This window comes from Eleutherodactylus coqui, chromosome 5, assembly GCF_035609145.1.
Source record: "Eleutherodactylus coqui strain aEleCoq1 chromosome 5, aEleCoq1.hap1, whole genome shotgun sequence".
In the NCBI taxonomy this organism is placed as follows: Eukaryota; Metazoa; Chordata; class Amphibia; order Anura; family Eleutherodactylidae; genus Eleutherodactylus; species Eleutherodactylus coqui.
In genome coordinates, this window is record NC_089841.1 from 66,768,122 (window position 1) to 66,779,015 (window position 10,894).

Sequence of the window (10,894 nt, forward strand, 5' to 3'; positions counted from 1 at the left end):
CAGGGTACAGGACAATGACACAATAATACTTGGGGCGCAGGACAATGACACATTGACACTTGGGAACACGGCAATGACCCACTGACACGGGGTGCAGGACAATGGCCCACTGACACTTGGGGTGCAGGACAATGACCCACTGACACGGGGTGCAAGACAATGACACACTGATACTTGGGGAGCAGGACAATGGCACACTGATACTTGGGGTGCAGGACAATGACCCACTGACACGGGGTGCAAGACAATGGCACACTGATACTTGGGGCGCAGGACAATTGCGCACTGATACGGGGTACAGGACAATGGCACACTGATACTTGGGGTGCAGGACAATTGCGCACTGATACGGGGTGCAGGACAATGATACAATGATACTTGGGGCGCAGGACAAGGACACATTGACACTTGGGAACACGGCAATAACACACTGACACCAGGGGTATGGGATAATGACGCACAGACACTTGGGGCACAGGACAATGACATACTGATACTTCGGGTACAGCACAATGACACGCATACACTTGGGGTGCAGGACAATGACACACTGATATTGTGGTATGAGATAATAATACACTGACACTTGGGTACAGGGTAACGATATACTGATACTTGGGATATGGGATGATACACTGACACTTGGGGTATAGGCTAGACACACACTGACACTTGGGGTAGAGAACAATGCTACTTTAATACTTGAGGTGATAAAACAGTGGTACACTGACACTTGAGGTGACAAAACACGAAACCCTGACACTCGGAATGCAAGACAACAACTCCTAGGGGACAGAACTGTAAGGGGCTTCCCTGAAGGGTTAAATGGTTGTTGTGGTGATGGACTATGAGTTGTGCTAAAAATTGCACCAAATTACCACGTGCACTAAAATGTGTGCCAAATTGCAGCATAGTAGAACTGAGCATACCCAGAAGGTGCTGGATGATTGGAGACATAAAAGGAATTTCTGCTGTGCCACAGGCAGAGCACAGGGATTGTTGCTGTCAGCTAGACGTGCTGCCCGAGAGACAATCAGAAGGTGCAATAGACTGCACAGTAGCTGCTGTACCAAGAGTACAGGGAACACACTATCTGGGAGAGTGAGAAGTAGCAGGATCTGCATTGAGTGGGCACTGTGATGTGAAGGTGCAATGGTCCGCAGAGAGGATAGACGATGTCCTGCTTCTTCTGTACTGGCAGCCGGAGAATAGCTGGGGAACTCATCTGGACGGCAACATACTGTAAGTGTGGTCGACCTCAAGCTTAAAATTAGATGTGTACACCACCAGAGATTAGAGTAGTAAATCCACAAGCCTATTGGATAATTGGGTGTCATATAAACTAATTTTGGTAGTTATACTAATGGACTTAGTGAAGAATAAAAGTGTGTAGCTTGCACGTATGGACTGAGATAAGCATGTAGGAACGTGAGCTTCTAGTATAGAGACATTTTTCCAGGGTTCATAGACGGGATGGTCTATATGCCATATTGATCTTAATCGAGTGTTAATCCTACCAAATGGAAATATGTGATAAGTTATATATTTTTTTCCTTACATCAGGACTAGAGATGAGCGAACGTGCTCGGCCACGCCCCTTTTCCGCCCGAATACCGCGATTTCCGAGTACTTCCGTACTCGGGCGAAAAAATTCGGGGGGCGCCGTGGCGGCACGGGGGGTAGCAGTGGGGAGTGGGGGGGAGAGGGAGAGAGAGAGGGCTCCCCCCTGTTCCCCGCTGCTACCCCCCGCACTGCCACGCCTCTCCCCGCCCCCCGGCGCCGCCCGAATCTTTTCACCCGAGTACTGAAGTACTCGAAAATGGCGGTACTCGGGTGCGTAAGTACTCGAAACGAGTACGCTCGCTCATCTCTAATCAGGACTGATTGCTACTCAATTGTGTTTTCATCATTCTTACTGTCTTGCTATTATTTCATATTAGTAGTCTTATTCCTAGGGTTAGTTAGCTATAGCTAGTGTTAACTAACTATATCATAAAAGTTTAATTGCTTATTTATCCCTATACCAGAGGCGTAACTAGGAGCTCTTGGGCCCTGATGCAAAATCTGTAACAGGGCCCCCTGCCTACCATGTGCTGTTTATAATACTGGTGTCTTCTTATGTGATTGAAGGGCCTTTGGGCCCCCTAATGCTCCAGGGCACTGTAGCGACTGCCACTGCCCTATACTGTTATTCACCTACATTTTGGTGCTCTTAAATAAAGATTACCTGTTTTTGTAACTCCTTCTGCTGTATTGTGCTCTGAAACTATGTTGTGCACCACCCGTGACAAAACAATGATACACTGACACGTAGGGTGACAGGACAATGACAGAAGCATAGGACATTGATACACTGATATATGGGGTACAAGACAATGACACCTGGGGTTCAGGATAGTGACACACTGAGACTATAGTAATTATACAGACCATTGCAGTTGAACAATTCACTTTAATTGCACAACAGTTATTCTGAGTGGTCCTTGACTGGGACTCGGGATCACACAGTACTACAGAGGTTCATCCAGAGTCCAGTTAGGCCAAAGTGGCTGTTTACTTTTCCTATCCTGCTGTACCACCCACTCTAGGTCTGTGGGAAGCCATCCCCTGCCATGGCCTGCCCTGGCGATGTGCCACTTATGGGGTTTCACCAGTCACTGAGCAAGGTTCACTCACAGAAGCATATTTATCCTGTGTAAATATACAAAGTATGGATTCTGGCTTGGTTTTCAATTCCCAATCATTGCTCTACAGGCCTGTGCAATAGGGCAAACATTGATTTGCAGTGGATGGGAGGTATGGGTATAGTATCATTCTGTGAGACAGCAAGAAACGAGCTCACCTGCTGGGTAATTAATGGCAGCTCGAGGGAATATGAAAACAAGGGCAAAGGAAATGTGCAGTTTCTCTCTCTCTGCTCTGAAGACATCCACAACTGTGAGAGCTGCTAACTAGTGATGAGCGAGTATACTCGCTAAGGGCAATTGCTCGAGCGAGCATTGCCTTTAGCGAGTACCTGAAGGTAGACTGAAGGTTCGGGTGCCGGCGGCGGGCAGGGAGCTGCGGAGGAGAGCGGGGAGGAACAGAGGGGAAATCTCTCTCTCCCTCTCTCCCCTCCCGCTCCCCCCTGCTAACTGCCGCTACTCACCGCTCCCCCGCACCAGCATCTGAACCTTTTGTCTCGAGCGGGCAGGTACTCGCTAAGGGCAATGCTCGCTTGAGCAATTGCCCTTAGCGAGTATACTCGCTCATCTCTACTGCTAACCTGTGAGAGTAATGCCCCTTTTTCATGGTCCGATTCTCGTTTGAACCGAGTGGGTGACGTCACCGCAAGTTGTCCATGTTCATGCAGAATGTTTAGGCAGATCATAGCTGAGAATCGCTCACTTCCCGTATGTGAAACACCGAGAAGGGAGCGTTTTGCCGTAATGAGAAATGAGCGAACCAGCGATGATTTTTATGCAGGCTGAAACTGAGCAACAAACAAAAAGTGAATGAAAACTGGATGATGGCTTCTCGTTTAGACGTAACGATTATTGCACACTTTCGTTAGTTTGAGAGAACTTTGAGCGACAACTGTAACGTGTAAATGGGCCATAAGGAACATTATACTGGATTTGTTTAGTTATGCTTTTGGCTGGGAGGGGCAGCACACCAGTCAATGGTTATGACTATGTTTTATAAAGTTAGAGCCGGATAGGCAGATTTTATTTTTGGCACTACTGTTTGAAGTGAAAGAAAAATAAATGTTACTCTAAGGGTGAAGGGGGGACGATGGAAGAGCCAAGTGCAGGAACTGAGCTCCCGCCCCCCTCTCTGCCTCCTCTCCGCCCCTCTGCACTATTTGCAATGGGGAGAGGTGGGACGGGGCTAATTCGCGAAACTTAGCCCCGTCCCCGCCCCGCCTCCTCTCATTACAAATAGTGCAGAGGGTTGGAGAGAAGGCGGAGAGGGGCCGTGAGCTCAGTTCCTGCTCCTGGATCTTCCATCCTCCCCCCCCCCCCTGCACACGAGGACAACATATATCGGCTCGGCGTAAAAACCGAGCCGATATACGTTCGTGTGACTTCACCCTAAGTTTGAAGATCCGAGTCCAAGCTGCTTAAATTGAAGGTGTGCCCTGTTGGCCATAATTCCAGAGAATCCCCAGCTAATTACCTCACATGTATGGTAGAGCCTGTGGGCACATGCACTATAAGCGGCAACATGGAAGACATGGTGAAGGCATTAGTAAATGCTATAGCAGTGCAATGAGATACACATACTGACCAGCAGGCTACAATCCATGAGCAGCAAAAAGCAAATGCCACTTATCACACTACAAATGTAGCTCTGCAAGAGGTGAGATGTTGTCGTCGACCCAGTTGGTCTCGTTTATAGAGGCTACGAATAACGGCTGCCAAGTTTTGCAGGAGGTTATGCAGCGTGTGGCTGAACTAGCCGTGGTGCAACCCGTGGCACAGCCAATCAGGGAACTGTAAGCTATACGCGTGAGCCAAAATAACCAGGCACAGATGTCAAGACCTTTCTTGCTACACGCTGAGCCAGCCTGATTGCTCCTTTGCTGACAGGAGAGGCGCAAAAAGCGTATTTTGATCTGCAGCTCAGGGCTATGAAAACTGAGGTCATGGCTAAGGGTGACAGTAACTGTTAGAGCCCAGTGGGTTCACCAGTGGACATACTGGTCAGACAGACCACCATGGTCACAAATGTACAACCTCATCCATCTGGCCAAAAAATGCTACAACCAGAAACTTTGATGGCACCCAAAATTCTGCAAAGAGTGGCCCTCAATTTATACCTCAGGGCACTACCACAAGTGATGAAAAGGTGGGTCAGACCATAAAACAGCTAATCAGCTAGTGGATCTCTGTTGGGACCCACTTAGCAGTTTCCCTCTGGCCCATGGAAGACCAAGACCCCAGGAGTCCATGGAAAGACTGCTGGGATGCATTAATACTTCTCAACCCGATTAGGGGACCCTTTTGCATGTTGAGAATGATGAAGGAATTCTGCCAGTTATTACTCCTTAATGCCATATAACGTAAGGTTGTGGAGGGCTGGCAGGCGTCCACCAACCTTATGCTTCTGCTTATTTGGATAATATAGACATGTTTAGCTTGGAATGGATGACACACCTAACTCACAAACAGGCAGTTGTTGATAATTTCTGGGCTGCCTGTCTGATAGCCAATCCAAAGGAATGTCACATTGGATTGGAAGTGGCCACATACTTTGGTTACCTCATTGGGTGAGGCCTTGTAAAGCCTCAAAATGAGAAAATGTAAGCAATCCAAAAATGGCCCCATTCTTCTACCAAGAAACAAGTAAGAACCTTTTGGAGGATTACCGGTTATTACAGACCGTTTATTTCCAATGTTTCAGACATAGCGGTCCCTTTGACTGAGCTAAATAAAGGGGGAGATAAACTGACTTAAAGGCCATTTACACCAGCCAATGATCGCTAAAAAAATCGCTAAACGGCGATTGTTTTAGCGATAATCGGTGCATGTACATGTGCGCCCATCGTCCGTTTTCGGGCACTGTTAGCTGATCGTTAAATTCAAGCTAACCTAAAAATCGTCCTTCACTTTTATCAGAAGTTCTCCACGGGGAGTGCTGATGGCATTGTTTCCCCTCGAGAACAAAGGATCTGAGCGCAGATAATAGCCTGGGGCTATTAACTGTGTTCAGGGAATGCTTCATTTACACACCTAATTGGTACTTATGTAGCTGAGTAGCTATGTAATAGCTCATGCAAAATGATCGTTCAAAGCTGTCACTCAAACTGTCGTTTGAGCGATCACGGGGCCGTGTAAATGGGCCTTCAATGAACTGATTTTTCAGACCCTGAAAACTGCCCTGTCTTCGCAGCCAGTATTGATGACCCAAGACTTTAGAGTTTATAGTGCAAACAGATGCCCCCAGCACTGGACTGGGAACAGTTGTATTCCAGCTCAATAATGAAGAGAATCTGGTGTTAAATTTGAGTAACTAAATAAAAACAAAAAGAACTATGCGATTACTGAGAAAGAGTTCCTGGATACCAAATGGGCTCTCGAGGCTTTAGTTTAAAAAACTTTTATTAGGATATCAAATTATACATAATGGCTGAAAAAACAAAAACAAATGAAGCTCTGCGCTTGGCGATCTGAATATATTTTCAATAAAACTGGGTAATAGAAAACAAACAAAAAAAAACATAGTAAAGACAAAAGAGTAAGGCCTCCCCCACACAGACATTTTTTTACAGCATTTAGCATTGCCTTTTCATCGCAGCACTGAATGCTGTACAACGCTCCTATTCATTTCAATGGGGCTACTCACACAAGCCTAAAAATGCAGCATCTTCAACGCTGCGCTTTGACAGCAATGCATGTTCTATCTTTGGCCGTTTTCAGCCCTGCATCGTTCATTGAAATGCATGGGCAGCAGTTTCAGCGCTGCTGAAAATGTGGCACAACTTGGTACCACGTTTTTGGCAGCGCTAAATGCAAGCTCTAGCTTCACTACCTAAAAAAAAGAAAACTCACCTAGTTGGCGCCATCGGGGTCCCCGCTGCTGTTCTCCGGGCAGGCTGCCAGGCACTTGTCAAGCTGACAAAGCATCTATTGCTGGGTTTGAAATCCCTGCCTCCCAGCGAGAGATTGCTCTGATTGGTTCAGAAGTGCCAATGAATGGCTGTAATTGATGTATCCAGCACTGGCTGTGATTGGCTGAGCCTGCTGACACTAGCGGGTTCAGCCAATCAGAGCAATCTCTTGCTGGAGGCGGGGCTTTCAAACCCCATCACTAGCAAAAGATCCTCTGTCGGCGATGATAAGCACCAGGAGCTCCGGAGAGCAGCGTCAGGGCCCCGGACAGCTCCAGCTAGGTGAGTATTGATTTCTTCAGCTGTACTGAAAACGCAGCCAAAACTTTGTCAAAAATGCATGAAACCGCAGTAAACGCAGAGTTGTGAAACACTGCGTTTCTGCAACTGCCTGTGTGAGAGAGGCCTAAGGATAGGGTGACCACAAACAGGTACATTTCAAGGAGAAGCATCATGTCTAAAGAATCAGGTGGCCAGATGAATAAATAATAGACCGATATTAGGGATTACATGCGGAGCAGATAAGGGAGTCCTGGGACATCAAGGTATGTGGACCAGGATGTCCAGGTTTTCAGAAACAACTCCATTTGTCCTCTCTCATTGTGGATAGTTTTTCATAGACCATTATGCTGGAGACCCGTGTTATCACCTCATATCGAAAGTGTTGGGAAAAGCCACTGGGAGGCAACATGTATTTTAGCTGCCATGCAAATAATCTGTGCTAATTTATGTCTTGGCTGTTAAACCATGGTGGTCTGTCTGCCAGTAAAGCATTGAGGGGGAAAGTGGGACAGTCTTATGCAGCACTCTTGACACTAGGCTAGGGACGTGTCCCCACAATGATCTGATCATGAGACAAGTCCACCAAATATAAAGTGTGGTCCCATTGTCTCAACAACCTCTAAATAAAGAAAACAGTGTCACAGGGGAGAACCTATGAATCCAAGCTGGAACCAGACAGATTTTATGGAGTATTTTAATTGACGTCTCTACCAGCGTAACTTGGTGACTCCCTTTAGAAATAAAAATGCAGCAATGGTGCCATCTAGGGATTGAAAGGTTAATATTTAATTCTTGTTCCCATCTAACTTATAGGGAAGCTTCATCCCAGATTGAGGTTGCTTTATGCAAGAATACAAAACCCGGTTGGAGAGGTGACCAAATACATAATCATTCAAGTGTGGTGAATGAAAGCTAAGTGGATGTCACAGTAACTGACCTTATAAAGCTAAAAATTTGGATGAACTCAAGCTGATGCTGAGCTGGCATATCATATTTACCCAACAAACTGAGAAGGTGTTAATAATGGAGCAAAGTCAATTTTCAAAGTGTCCACCAGGCAAAGTGGTTGGAGTCTAGGTTGGGTGAAAATGCTCCATTAGGGACTATAGGTAACAAAGGGGAGTATGAGGACATCAGGGAGTACTTGAATCTCCTTTTTCTGCCAGAGCAAGAACACATGATAGTTCAGTGAAGATAGAAGTTTAATATTAGATGTGGAACTATTCTTATCCCAAAAAATGGACCTAAGTTCAGTAGGGTACTATGTTGGATGATTCAATACCAACCCGTATATAGCCCTTACCACCCTCAAAGAAGTGTCTAGACCATCTATAGTCCAGTGAGGAGCCATAGAGATGGTTGATACACCGCACTAGCAGGAACAAGGTCCAAGTGCCTTCCCCTCCCCATCCCGCAGTGGTAGTCTGCATGTTTAAAAACTCACCCACAGCTGCCGGTCTCTCCTCCACACACCTATGGCAGCAGCTGGTGTTCCCGAATAACTGGTTTCCAGCAGGCATTGGGGTCCAGCACTGCTGCTGTGATCGCAAAGCCCCGGGTCAATGCCTGATTGTATTTCAAGATGTCGGCCACGAGTGGGACACACAGCAACTGGAGATCTGCCGCAGCTTTCAGTTTTGCTCCGACGGCAGAATGGATGGACCTCTCACTCTGCAGGGGCTTGCTGGGCTGGCAAGAGGTGGGTTTGAAGTTTGACTCCATTGGGTGAGTTGCAGATCATTGGTAACCACTGGGCAAAACTGACATAGAAAAGGGACTTTGGAATTTTAATTAACTGTAAGCTTAACTGGAGCAACCAGTGTCAGGCAGCTGCTGCCAAAGCAAATAAGATCATGGGGTGCATCAAAAGAGGTCTAGAGGTACATGACGAGAACATTGTTCTTCCTCTTTACAAGTCACTGGTCAAACCATACCTGGAATATTGATGACAGTTTTGGGCAGCGGTACTAAAGAAGGTCATATCAGAACATGAGTGGGTTCAAAGGTGGGCAACTAAAGTAATAAATAGAATGCTAGGTTGGAGTCAGGAAGGAGATTTTTTCCCCTAAAATGATGAAAATTGGCTTCTACTTCATGGGGATTTTTGCTTTCCTCTGGATCAACATTGGGGGGTAACAGGCTCAACTAGATGGACATATGTCAGACCACACCTGGAATACTGATGACAGTTTTGGGCAGCGGGACTAAAGAAGGTCATATCAGAACATGAGTGGGTTCAAAGGTGGGCAACTAAAGTAATAAATAGAATGCTAGGTTGGAGTCAGGAATGAAATTTTTTTCCCCTAAAATGATGAAAATTGGCTTCTACTTCATGGGGATTTTTGCTTTCCTCTGGATCAACATTGGGGGGTAATAGGCTCAACTAGATGGACATATGTCTTTCTTTCAGCCTTAAACTCTATGTTACTATGCTAGGTTCATGCTGCCCAAACCACGGTTAACATTAGCTCAAGATAGATATGTATATTCTAGCCATATATGTCGAATTCTAAAACTCTGCTATATTTCAGAATAAACATACTCTGAGAATACACTCCGAATGGAGCTTGGAGTGCCAGAATTGCCTAAAATGACAGCTTTCTCCCTCTACACAAACAGGGAGAGAGCTGTCACTCTAGATGATTTTGGCGGGGGGAGGCTGGTATGATGCCAAGGTCCGTTCAGACCGAATTTTCAAAGTATATTTATTCTGAAAAACCCATAGCTCTCCAGAATGAGACATACATGCCCAGAATATACCTACCTTAAGAAAGAAAAATGAAAAAAGCACATACACAATGGGAGGAATTGGGCGAAGCAGCAGCACATGTGAAAAAGACTTGGTTATACTAATAGATCATAGACTGAACATGAGTGAGCAATGTGAAAGAAGAAGGCTGAGGGGAGACTTAATCGCTGTCTACAAATATCTGAAGAGGTGTCACAGTGCAGAGGGATCAGCCCTATTCTCATTTGTACAAGGAAAGACTAGAAGCAATGGGATGAAACTGAAAGGCCGGAGACACAGATTAGATATTAGAAATCACTTTCTGACAGTGAGGGTGATCAATGAGTGGAACAGGTTACCAGGGGAGGTGCTGAGTTCTCCTCCAATGGAAGTCTTCAAACAAAGGGTGGACAGTAAATCATCTGTCTGGGATGATTTACTGAATCCTGCACTGAGCAGGGGGTTGAATCAGATGACCCTGGAGGTCCCTTCCAACTCTGCCATTCTATGATACCTGTCCCATATTCCTGCTGACCTCATGATGACAGGTTCCCTTTAAAAGAATACCTGTATACGTATGAATGTTAAGGTGAGGTTATTACCACAAGTCTTGACCTACATTTTACAAACAATATAGGTCAGGCCTGGATATTCTACAAATTAAAGACCAGTAGTTCAGACTCACAAAAAATGCAAAAGCTCCAAGAGCTGAGAACAAAATCCTGGAGACTTACCTGGATCTGATGATAACATGGATGATAACAAGGAAGTCTTATCATGAGGCTTGTCAAGATTTCTCCATAGTAATTATCTTACCTACGCATTTGGATGGCACATTGTGTCACACCTCACTATATTGTGCCAATTTCCTAAACCAAAATAAATAGCAGCACTCCAATGTAAAGAATCAGTGGGGTTGAATGTAATAAGTAAAGAAGTCTACCTGCCTGGTGGCATTGCACTGGGCGCACAACAACCTGCTGAGTTGACAATCACGGCTGCAACATTCTACACACAAGACAGGACTCGCAAAAAATAATCCATGGAGACCTCAGTGGAGAATAAATTGGTGCTGCTGAGAGAGGAACACTATGACCATGAGATATTGCAAGGTGAACTTTACTGGCAATGTGTTTTCGAGCCGTACTAACTCTTTTGTCAAGCCCATATGATAGCTGCTATCATATAGGCTTAGCAAAGGAGTTAGTACGACTCAGAATCGACAGTAAAGAATCAATTGGGGCTGCAGAGAGAGGGATGCTAAAACTATGAGATGTTGGAAGGTGAACTTT

General features: G+C 45.7%; 1 protein-coding gene across 2 annotated transcripts in view; it reads right to left on the reverse strand.

The window, feature by feature from the left end:
* The window catches only part of LOC136627490 (aquaporin-7-like), a 51,995-nt gene extending 41,552 nt beyond the window's left edge, over positions 1 to 10,443 (reverse strand). Inside the window, exon 1 of one of the 2 annotated variants that reach the window (XM_066602636.1) lies at positions 10,337 to 10,443. The gene's annotated coding sequence lies outside the window, so the exon portion shown is untranslated. The remainder of the gene's footprint in view (positions 1 to 10,336) is intronic. The other variant, XM_066602635.1, reaches the window with a different exon arrangement.
* Between the last annotated feature and the right edge of the window lie 451 nt (positions 10,444 to 10,894).